General features: G+C 41.0%; 2 protein-coding genes across 6 annotated transcripts in view; one reads left to right on the top strand and one right to left on the bottom strand.

Annotated features, from left to right (window-relative positions):
• The window catches only part of PLIN2 (perilipin 2), an 80093-nt gene extending 74602 nt beyond the window's left edge, over positions 1 to 5491 (bottom strand). For all 3 annotated transcript variants that reach the window (XM_057724928.1, XM_057724929.1, XM_057724927.1), the window contains exon 1: positions 4962 to 5491. The gene's annotated coding sequence lies outside the window, so the exon portion shown is untranslated. The remainder of the gene's footprint in view (positions 1 to 4961) is intronic.
• A 118-nt stretch (positions 5492 to 5609) lies between these two features.
• The window catches only part of DENND4C (DENN domain containing 4C), a 142309-nt gene continuing 135584 nt past the window's right edge, over positions 5610 to 12334 (top strand). The window contains exon 1 of one of the 3 annotated variants that reach the window (XM_057724920.1): positions 5610 to 6024. The gene's annotated coding sequence lies outside the window, so the exon portion shown is untranslated. The other 2 variants (XM_057724922.1, XM_057724921.1) reach the window with 2 other exon arrangements.

Genomic DNA, 12334 nt, shown 5'->3' with positions numbered 1-12334 from the left:
TGCTGGACAGTTCTCCCAGTGCTGACCCCTTTTCCATTTCTACTCTAGCTTGCCAAATGATGTCCTCCTTAACCTCCAGTTCAGCTGATCTACCTTTGAATCTGATGATTGAGGAGGACATCATTTGGTAAGAGAGGAGATGGTGGTATCATAAAAATGAAATGAGGCAGCTTAAAAAGGAATAGCTTTTGTGGGGCGGGGGGGGAGATGCAAGACAGGAAGGGAACTAAGAGTTGTGTTTTGAACATGTAAAGCATGAGGTGCCATTTAGACACTGGAGGTAGTCTGATGGTTGAATCTATAGCTTAGGAAAACTGGAGCTAGAGCAGTTAAATTTGGGAGTGAACAACACACAGTGTTAATGCCACTGAGTTGAATGAGATGACTTAAGGATGAAGAGCTTAAACCTGGAACAAAAAGAAATTGAAATAATTGTTTTCTATCAATCCTTTTAAGAGACAGCTTCTTTTCTGTGTGAAAGGAACTATAAAACTAGGGGAAAATTTATTTATTTATGGCTGTGCCAGTTCTTTTTTTTTTTTTTTTTTTGGCACACGGGCTTAGTTGCTCTGCAGCATGTGGGATCCTCCTGGAGCTGGGATCGAACCCATGACCTCTGCATTGGCAGGCAGATTCTCAACCACTGCACCACCTAGGAAGCCCCTAGGGGAAAATTTAAATAGGTATTAAAGGGTATCAGCATCAGATCCCAATTCTTTTTTTGTTAGGGCATGTCAAGCATTACTTTGCCTATTGCACTCAGATTAAATGTAAATTGGAAACTGAGTATCACTTTTGAGATTTTTAGGCAGTTTCTGATTCTTCTATATTATGGAGTTTTTGAGCTGAATAATTAACTATTTTTAGGGGGGAAACAAGATTAACTATGAGTTGAAGCTGGATGATGGATACAGAAGAGCTCATTATGCTGCTATTTTTGTTTATATTTTATTGTTTTTTATTGTTTTCTATAATAAGATGCTTTTTTAAAATTAATCTTTGAAATAAGGAATACATCTATGTTTCTACTGGTGGTTAGGACAATTTGCTATGATGTGAGGAATATCAGAACTGAGGCCCAGAAAAAAGGGGTTTGGAGGAAGCAGATAAGTGTTGAGCTCAGGATAGGGGACAGTCCTGTGGCCTTTGGGAAACTAGGAACATGTCTGGATGGATGGATACGGACCAGTGCCAGTTAGGGTGGATGGCCATATTTGGACTTGCTAGGTGCTAAAGTGGTATTCAAGTGAGCACAGATACTGGTTTCCAACAGTGAGGAAAGACTGAGTGAACGTGAAGGGCTATTTCCTCCACTTGAAATACTGCAGGGAGCTCATAAAAGCCAGTCATGGGCAGCAGGTTTTGTGACTCAGATATTCATATAGACTATCTGCCTGTTCAGCCTCTTGGCCCATTATCTTTCTCTGTTTCTCTCCCTCTGCTAATCCCAGCTCTTCTTTATGATCTGTTGGGACATTGTTCTCAGGAACACTTACTCTCCTCTGATCAAGAGCCTTGTGTCAGTCCTTCCCACTCCTACTCCAGCCATGTTTGGAGAGAGCTGGATAAAGAATGTGCTGAGTAACGCAGAAAGCCTCTAGATGAGCCTGTTCTGATAAAGTTGAGACAGAGTCCCCAGCCAGATAAGATACTGGAGTGGAGCACAAAGAGAAGAGTGTGCTAGGGCTCCCTGTGGAGAGCAGAACACACTAAGTCATTTAGATATCTTATGAATAAAGCAGACCTAGTGTTTATTGATGCCATTCTTACTAAAAACTCTTTCTAAAAGAATAACTAAGAGTGCCTACAGGTATGAAGCATCAGGCCTTCAAATGCTATGTTTTTGAAAATTGATTATGAGGGGCTGGAACCAATAACTTGTTAGTCTACAAAGTGTAGATTATAGGAAATCTGGAGCAAGTTATTCTGTTTGGGAAAATAAAGAGCCATGAATTTAGTACAGTTTACCCCTGAACAACACATAGGTTAGGGGTGCAAATCCCCTTGTGCAGTTGAAAATCTGCATATAACTTTACAGTCAACCCTTCAGATCTGCAATTCCACATCTGAAGATTCAGCCAACTGCAGATCATGTAGTACTGTAGCAGGCATTTATTGGAAAAAACTCACTTGTAAGTGGACTTGTGCAGTTCAAACCCATGTTGTTCAAGGGTCAACTGTAGTTTCTACTCAATACTCAACTATGAAATCACCAAAACTGAGTCTGGGAGACTCTAGGTAAGTCAATCAACTTTGTTGGGTCTTAAATTTCCCCACCTATTGAGTTCATTAGAATAGATAATCCGTAAATATTCCCTTCAGCTTTAAACTTAAAATTCCATGGCATACTTAAAATAACTTTTTTCATATGGAAAACTTCAAAAAGACATAAAAAGTAGAGAACATAAGGAACCCTCAAGTACCAATCATTCCACTTCAACATATATCCAATTTTATTTTACCTAAACCTCTACTTAACTCACTCTCCTGCTCCCACTGCATTATTCTGAAGCAAATCCTAGACATCATATGAAATGTATTTTAATGATTCTCTTGAAGCACAGATAGTTTATAAATAACATATCAGACAAGTTAGTCTCCCCACTTTTCCTGGATACCTTCTCTCACTGCAGCTATAAACACTGTCATTTAACTTGGCATTATAGGATGCTAAGTAACACAAGCTGAACCCAGATATATTCAATAAAGGAGGAGCTACCTTTTGTTTGTTTTTGTTTTTGCTGCTCTGCGTGGCTTGTGGGATCTTAGTTCCCAGACCAGGAATTGAACCCAGGCCCTCAGCAGTGAAAGCATGGATTCCTAACCATTGGACTACCAGGGAAGTCCAGGAAGAGCTACCATTAATGAGCACTTGCTATCTTCCAGGTATTACTATGCTGTATTATTTATCTATTGCTGTGTAACAAATTACTTCAATATTTTGCAGTTGGAAACAAGAAACTATTATCTCATAGTTTATGTGAGTAAAGAATCTGGGAGCAGTTTAGCTGGATTTTGATTCAGGGTCTGTCAAGGGGCTGCGATCAAAGTGTTGGCTGTGGCTTCAGTCATTTCAAAGCTCATCTTGAGGACAATCCACTCCTGAACTGACTTCCAAGGCTGCCTGATGACATTCTAGCTGGCTTCCCCAGAGTGAGCAACCCAAGAAGATGAGAGAGAGAACCGAAGTCCCAGCCTTCTTTATAACCTTATCTTGTTATAGACATCTCATCGTTTCTGATGCATTCCGCGTGCTAAGGCCAGTCAATAAGACCACTCCACAGTCAATGGAACCGGATTACACAAGGGCATAAATCATGAGACAGGGATCATTGTAAGCTACAGTGAGAGGCTGAGTATCACATATGCTAAGTATTGATTACTGAACTGGCCTATTTGATAATTATAGCTTATTATAAATCAATAAATGAACTTATTTATGAATAGCATTCCACACACTTTAAAGATGAGGAAAATTAAGTAAACTGCCTAAGGACAGAGTAGAAGAAAGTGAGGGAACCACAGTTTGATTTATTTCAGTCATTCATCAAGTATTTTTTGAGAGCCTATCATATACTTGATACTCCACTAGGTACTGGGGATTTGGAAGACAACGTGACATATGAATACACATAAGCTATCACAGAGCTGTTCATGAGAATGTAAATTGGTGCAGCTGCTGTGGAAAACAGTATGGAGGTTCCTCAACAAACTAAAAATAGGACTACCATATGATCCAGCAATTCCACTGCTGGGGATATATCTGAAGAAAAACTCCAATGTTCAAAGCAGCACTATTTACAATTGCCAGGATATGGAAGCAACCTAAGTGGCCATCAATAGATGAATGGATAAAGATGTCACACACACACACACTGGAATACTACTTAACCATAAAAAAGAATGAAATTTTGCCATTTGGAGGAATATGGGTGGATTTAGAGGGTATTATGCTTAGTGAATTAAATAAGAGAAAGGCAAATGCTATGTGTTATCACTTACATGTGGAATCTAAAAAATTAAACTAGTGAGTATAACAAAAAAAAGCATAGTAGTATAAAGGTCTTTGAATATTTCCATGAAAAGCACTGTTTAGGAGTTTTTGAAGAAAACTAGGAAGATGAAAATAACGTGGCTGCCGCAGCACTGAAGATGTCTGCCAATAACATCTTGCTTACTTTAAGAAAAATTTCAACATTTTCATTCAACTGCTTTGCATTGCTGATCTGCAGAAGTCTGCAGAAAGTGACCATGCCCAATTTGATGTCTGTATGCCCCTCTTCAATGTGCTGATTCTTCTAAGCATTCTTGCATCTACATAGACTTAATGGAAACTGTGATAAAGTCCACAAGCTGAATTCTGAAGATATTAGTTCCTTTATAAACTTCTGTCCAGATGGTCACTGTCAAAGACTAGGCCACTAGGCTCAGAATGACTCCAAACTATTATTAAATAAGCCTTATTTATATTGTTGTGCAGTCCTACTGAATCAATTCTTACTACTAACATGGTCAGGGAAATAGTTTCTGCTATTGGCTACAAAATTTAAAACTATCCATATATGCAATAAACTTCGGAAGTAAATTGACAACAGGGCCCTCATGACCGAGGTTTAATCTCATACTTTTCAGCAAAAATACAGATTTAATGAGGAAAGAGTAATTCTCAGGAAAATGATCATTATGTAAGTAAATACTTATTAGCTATGCATAAATCTTGCCAATTCTAATTCTGACCTGCCATGGAATCTAGGAAGTCACTCGCCAATTTTTGGCCAGGAGGTAAAAAAGTTTTCCTAATTTGTTTCAAACCATTTGCTTCTTCCTGAATAGTTATTTTCCAAGTATATATAATTACTTACATATAATTATTTCAAAACGTAGTTAACAATATCTCATAAAATTTGCATTAAGGGAACCGACCATGCACGCAGCCGTGTAGATAAGGAAGCTACACTTACTTCGGAGGCAGGAGAGGAACTGATTATTTAAAAGAGCGATTTCCAAGTTCCGAGTTCCCATCCCCAAATCTCGGCCGAGGTAGCGACACCGAGTGCGGTCAAGGACTCTCAACGGGCCGGAAGGACTTAGGGAAGCCCCAGTCCGCAGGTCTGTCTGCAGTCTGGGAGGCCGCCTGTCATACGTGGGAATTCCAACTCCCACTCTGGGAAGGAAACGTCTCATCCAGAGACCTGTATCCCTCTCGGCACTGTCCTCAGTGACTCTGAGCGACTCGGCGTCACTTTCCTCGCCTTTGAAAAACCTGAGAGGAGCAGCCTCCACCTGCCTGAGGCCAAGGCAATAAAAGCTGCACCACACGGCGAGTCTGAGCCGGGCAGGAAGGGGTGCAAAGCAGTGCCTTGAGCCCTTTCTCTCTGGCTCTGTTTCTGCTCGGGACCCGCCTCGCGGACGCTGAGGAGGGGTTCACAGGCCGGCTGCACCGGGACTCCCCGCGCCCTGAGGGGGTCGCGGCGGGCTGCGAGGGGAGGCGAGCAGGGGCCATGCGGCCTCGGCCCGCCCCGGGGGCGGGGCTCGAGCGCTGCCCCGCCCCCGCGCCCTCCCTTCCCCACCCCTCCCCCACGCCCTGTTCCACCGCCCCCGCAGTAGGAAAGGGAGCGGGAAGGGGGGGAGGAAAGTGCTGTTCTGTGGAAAGGGGCGGAAGGAGGGGGAGGAAAAAGAGAAAACGGGAACAGAAACATGGCCGTCAGCTGTCGGGGCGGCAGTGCAGCACGCAGCTCCTAGGCAACCCGCCGCCCGCACAGCCGGCCTCCGGGGAGCGGAGGCGTCGGCGCGAGCTCGCGCTCCCGGCCGTTACCCCTCGCTGCAAGCGGCGCCCCTCGAGACCCAGCCCCGGAGGCGGCGCAGGCGCAGATCGGCCGGTGGCGGCTGCAGTGGCGGCGGCGGCGGCCGCCGGAGCAAGTCCCGCGCCCTGCCCTGCCGAGGGCGCCCAGGCCCAAAGCCGGCGCGTTCATGCCCCAGGAAAGGGCTGTGCCCGGGTGGCGCTGAAGGAGGAGCGGGCGGCAGGTGAGTCTGTGGCAGAGGGCCTTGCGCGGAGGAACGCTGCGCCGCGCGTCAGCCAGCCCCGCGCTCGCGGGCCCGGAGGGCGCTGGGCAGGTAGCAACGCCGAGGGCTGAGTTCCGAGGGCCGGCCTGCGGGGGGTCGCGGAGGAGGCGGAGGGTGGCCGGGGCTGGCATTCCCGGCCTAGTTTGTCCGCGGTTTCCGGGGGCGGGGAGTCCCCGGAGCCTGCGGGGTGTGATGGGGGAGAGGCCGCTCCGGGAAGGGCCTCCCCGAGCCGCCGCCCGGGCTCCGGAGCGCCACTGCCTCGGAAGGAAGCGCGAGGGGTCTGGGCTGTCGGGACCGCCAAGGAGACTGCCTCCCGGGTTGGGGGCACGGGGCGGGGGTTCCCCAAGGGGATGGGGCAGAGCGGGTGAAGAGCTAAGGGCGGGGGTCTCAGGAGGGGTCGGGGGCTAGGGCGGGGGGAGAACTGGGGACCTGGGTAGGTGTCGCAGGTGAATTGAGAACATTGCTTCCTCTGCCTTATCGTGGAGGATCCTCAGGGCTTCTTTGTTGGGACTGACTTTTAGGAAGGCAGGTTTCATTCAACGCTGAGTGACTAAACACAAATAAAAGCAACTAATGAGCCCCTAACGCTGACTCCTGTAAAGACCTGTAACTTTTCTGCATTGAGGATGCTGTCATCTCCCTCCTCCCTTTTTTTTCCCTGCCTCATAGACATTTTCCCTCTTGAAGATCGTGCCTCATCAGAATAAGAAATGACCCAGTTTTTAAATAGTACCCCCCCATTACCTGTTTGTTTCACACGAGAAGATTGAGGGCAGTTCCCGAAGTTCGACTTGTGCAAACGCGAGGAAAAGAGTCATCTCCAGTAATGAACCCTAAGCTCTCTGTGTTTTTGCTTCAGAGAAATTGTCAAGCATTGTAGTCTGGGTAATTGATTTACTGAAGCTGCTTAATTGTATGCAAACTCGTGTTAAGAAGTTCTCCCTAGACCCGAATTTACCGTAGGAGTCGGTTTTCCTTTCCCGTCTCTTGGTTTAGAAGGTGAAGGTGTAGTAAGGAGAGAATGTTAGTGCTAAAGCGCTGTTTTCAATAAATATTTGATTTGAGGTGATCGTGTGTGTTAAGCTATTTGGAATGCAGACAATTGTAGGATTTTATGTGTACACGTGTAAGAGAAAAACTAGTTGTAAAAGGAAAACTTCATCTCTGAGTATTGGAGGATACCTGTTCTTTATCAATATTACCATGGAGGGGGGAAACCCTCTTTTTTGCAGTGTTCTTTGTATTACTGTTAAAAATTTGATGAACTGCCTTCTTGGTGTGAGACTGGAACTCAGAAATGAACTTAGATTTGTACTCATGAGGTTACTCTGCCTCTCATATAGACTTGCTTTGACTCGTTTTTCTAGTAATGGCAAACTCAATCCACACATTTTCCTCATTGGTATCTCCTGTGGCCATTTTGCTAAATAGTTGATTGGGATGGGGTCTTTCTTTTGTATTACTGATTTTACTGAACTGATAACATGGCAGTTGACTTTGGCCATAGTACCTCACTTAGTGTACTACTGTTTAGCCTTGTTAATTTGAATAATGGAAAAGCTATGATATTAGAATTTTAAAGTTGTATTTTGGAGTCATTTACTCTTGTGTAATTTGTAAATGAGTGCATTCTGTTGTTGAGAGTAAATATAGTATTTCGTAGTATAAAGTTGAGCTTTCAGCTGGAGAAATTGACAGTAGAGTTGGTGTGTGGAGACTGTTCTTAGAACGCAAATGTTTTAAATTACAAGGAACTGCAGTGGTGTGTAAGCTGTAACAATTCATAGTGCCAGATTTTGGAAGGTTATTTGGTTGAGGCTCTCTCTATAGAGACATGTTAAGTATCTGCAATAAAAGCTAATTTGTAGCTATAGACAAGGGATTTTCCATGATAAATAATAACCCAAGGAGGCACCTTTGCTGTTATATATCTGCCAGTTAAGACCAAAACATATTTTCGTTGGAGTTTCCTGCCAGGACAAATATTGATTTTGCATTGATTTTGCTGCTCAGTTTGAAAGTTACGTTTCAGTCTTATCCTTGCAACTTAAGAACAGGTTGTAAAGTAAAAAAGAAAGCTGCTGAGTCAGAGGCAGGTTGTCTTATGTGGTCTTTTTGATTTGCAAACGGAATTTGTTTTGTTTTTTCAATATAATGAAGCTTAGATAGTAAAGGCAAATAAGCTTTCATAGTACATGAATTAAAATTTTATCTCCTCTATGCTTTTGGTGCAACCAAAAGTTGTAACAGAGTTTCTTTCATATTGTGAGTTTGACAGACTTGCAGTAATAATAGAATGCCTTGCTGGAATTGGAGCTTGCTTTAAAAGCGTTAAAACTTGGGGAATGAGTTTACATAGTATAGCTGGTGTGAAACAGTAGGTCTTTAGCATCAGATTGTAGGAAATTCCGAAATCAGATAACTTTATTATTTGAAATTTAAAACTTAGTATTTTGTGGGAAGAAATTACATAGTTTTTAAACTTAAAATTTTTAAAAAAAATTTATGTCAGTACGTAATACATGTAATAAGTAAATGTAATAGAATTCTCTTCACGTGGTATTTGAAAACTTTTTACTGGAGAAGCATATAACATGATTAAGAGAAATTCAAAAGAAAAAATTAATTCTTCCCTCTTACATTTATAATTTTCTGTAGTCTAGTTCTATTATGCTTATATCATACTGCTAATATATTAGTGTAGGGGCTTCCTAGGTGGCGCAGTGGTTAAGAATCCGCCTGCCAATGCAGGGCACAAGGGTTCGATCCCTGCTCCAGGAAGATCCCACATGCTGCAGAGCAACTAAGCCCGTGTGCCACAACTGTTGAGCCTGCGCTTTAGAGCCAGTGAGCCACAGCTATTGAGTCCATGTGCTGCAACTGCTGCAGGCCACGCACCTAGAGCCCATGCTCTGCAACAAGAGCAGCCACGGCAATGAGGAGCCCACATACCACAACGAAGAGTAGCCCTTACTCACCACAACTAAAGAAAGCCTGCGCACAGCAAAAAAGACCCAACACAGCTAACTAACTAAATAACTAAAATAAATTTATTAAAAAATATATATATGTATTAGTATAATACTATACTAATCTAGTCTATACTTGTGTGTAATTCTGTGGTTAATGTTCATATAATTGTCTTTTTAAACATAACATTGTGCTACATATTACTGTATTTTTTGGTTTTGTAGTAGTCCAGAGTTTTACTGTCACAGTTTAACAATTATTCTTTTAATATTTTAGTAATTCTAGTTTTTCAATCTTAATGCTATAGTGAAATCTTTTTGCTAGTATGATGGTCCAAGCCAGATTAAAGTTTTCAAAATGTAAAAATTCTTTGAATTACTTCCTTTCCAGTGGATCATGAGGGCTCCTATAATATTTGATTGAGGAGTTATCTGATTGAGAATGGAAAGCAAGGTGAATACTGTAGATGTGCATCTGTGACTTGAATTCATTGAAGAGGGATCAAAATATAAATTCGTAATTTCCTCTGTTACTGACTTGCTACAAGTTTCTCTAGCAAGTTTCTGTAATAATTCTATTAATTTTATTTTTCAATATAAGTAATATACTTTTTTTTTTTTGGCTGTGACCTGCAGCATGCAGGACCTTAGTTCCTTGACCAGGGATCGAACCTGTTATAAGCACAGAGTCTTTTTTTTTTTTTTTTTTTTAATTTTTTATTTTTTTTATTTTTTATTTTTTTGGGGGTACACCAGGTTCAATCATCTGTTTTTATACACATATCCCCGTATTCCCTCCCTTCCTTGACTCCCCCCTATAAGCACAGAGTCTTAATGACTGGACCACCAGGGAAGCCCTAAAATTTTTAATTCTTTTTTTTTAAATTTTATTATTTAAAAAAAAACTGATCTTTATTTATTTGGTTGTGCCAGGTCTTAGTTGTAGCACGTGGGTTCCTCAGTTGCAGCATGAGAACTCTTAGTTGTGGCATGCACACAGGATCTAGTTCCCCAACCAGGGATCGAAGTTGGGCACCCTGCATTGGGAGCATGGAGTCCCATCCACCGTGCCACCAGGGAAGTCCCTTTAATTCTTATAGTAATATTGTGGGGCATAAATATTTCTAAGAGAACCTCATTTCAACCAAATTTCATATTTACAAATCTAGATTTATAATCATTTGACTTATGGAAGAGTTATTTTATAGGATTTTTTAAATCTTTGAAATATTTTAAAGGATTCCTTGAATCTAGTTTGTCATTGTATATGTGTGGTTCATTTATATCTTAATTTAGCGATGTTTAGATCCTAAAAGCATAACGTTAGGAGTCTCTGTTTTTTAATTATGGAAAAAAACCTCTGTTAAATAGATACTGTGCTATCCGCTAGGGATAAAAAGATGAATAACATACAGTCTGCATATTAAAGTCTAGTAGGATAAATATCATAGCCTTGTACATAAGCATCATAACTACCACATCATGACAAATCTAGAATAGAGCAAACAGTGCTGTAGGAGCAGAGAGAAATACTTAAGTGTGTTTGCTGTGGATTAGAGATAGTTTACAGAGGAGACATTTGATTTAAAACTCAAAGATGTGGAAAGGCACAAAGTAATGAAAGAATGTGGTGGGGTTTATTAAAATGCAAGCAATTTAGTGTGGGGGCACAGGTAGTTTTGGAGGGAAGTGGGGAGTAAGCTGGAGGGGTAAGTAGTGGCAGTGTCATGAAGGATCTTAAAAGTCAGAAAGGAAATTAAGACTATGCATTATGGGAAACAGGGAGCCATTTAATTATTTTAAGCTGTTAAATATCTTTGGCTCAGTTGTGAAGGATGGATTTGGGAGAGCAGCTTGAGTGAGGCTGCAGGTTCATCTGCTAGAAAATCTTGTAGGCATCTAGAAAACAGCAGTGGTAGGGATGGAAAAAAGTGAATAGAATTGAGAACTATACAAACATTTTCCTTATCTTATTAGCCTTATCTTCTTGCCTACTGTGCACCTGTCACACTGGCCTACTTTTAGATTCCTTCCCTTAGAGCCTTTGCATGTACTATTCTGTTACTTTTCTGAGAGGTCTTTCCTGATCACATTGTCTAGTTAGGGAGATCAGTTATTATCATAGCACCTTGTTATTTTATTCTGTGGAGTTTAATTTTTCTTCCCTCCCTTCCCTCCCTCCTTCCCTTCCTTCCTTCATATTAGTCCCCCTTATTAGTTTGGAGGTTATGTGAGATCTGATTCCTCTTTATTTTTAACTGTGGGTCTGTTTCTGGTCTCTCTCTTTTCTGTTGGTCTAAATGTCTGTCCTTACACCAATACTGTATTGTCTTCATTACTGTTTCTTTATAGCAAGCCTTGCAATCAGGTAGTGTTTGTCCTTTACCACTGTCTTTTTATCAAAATTGTTTTGGTTATTTTATATCCTTAGCATTTTCTTATAAATTGTAGAATAAATTTGTCAGTTTCCACAGAAAGCCTGTTGGGGAGAATTGATTTCTCAATAACAGTGCATCTTCTGATACTTTAACATGGCATATCTCTTCTTTATTTAAATATCTTTATTTTTTTTTGCAGTTTTGTAATTTTCATTTTATAGGTCTTGCTTATATTTTGTTCAATTTATCCCCAAATATTTCATTTTTTTTGATGCTGACTATTGTCAGTGATACTGTATTTAAAATTTTCTTTTTCCAAATTGTTTCTTGATAGTATATAAAAATACAACTTGACTTTGTATTCTGTCTTACTGAATTCACTTTTTTGCTCTAGTAGCTTTTGTGTAGATTCCTTAGGATTTTCTTAATATGTAATCATAATGTCTGCAGAGAAAGCTGGTTTTGCTTCTTCATTTACAATCAATATTCCTTTAATTTTTTCTTGCCTTATTGCACTGGCTAGATTAGTGCTGTTCACTAGAAATAATGTAAGCCACATGTGTAATTTTAAGTTTTCTAGTAGCTCCACACTAAGAAGTAACAGAAACTGTCATTAAATTTAATACATTTTTTTATTCCGCTGTATCCAAAATATTAATATATGTAGTAGTTTCCATAGGGTAGCTGTAACAAATAAGCACAGACCATGTGATTTAATTAACAGAAATTTATTCTCTTACAGTTCTGGAAACTGTAAGTCTAAAATCATGGTGTTGGCAGAGACATGCTCCCTCTGGAGGTTCAGGAAAGAATCCTTCCTTTCCTCTTCCCACTTTTGGTGGTTATTGGCAATTCATAGATATAGGACTGTTTGGATTTTCTATTTCTTCTTATGTCAGTTTTGGTAATTTGTGTCTTAAAAAA

Source organism: Hippopotamus amphibius, chromosome 2 (genome assembly GCF_030028045.1).
Source record: "Hippopotamus amphibius kiboko isolate mHipAmp2 chromosome 2, mHipAmp2.hap2, whole genome shotgun sequence".
NCBI lineage: Eukaryota > Metazoa > Chordata > Mammalia > Artiodactyla > Hippopotamidae > Hippopotamus > Hippopotamus amphibius.
This window is presented reverse-complemented; position numbering and strand designations above follow the sequence as displayed.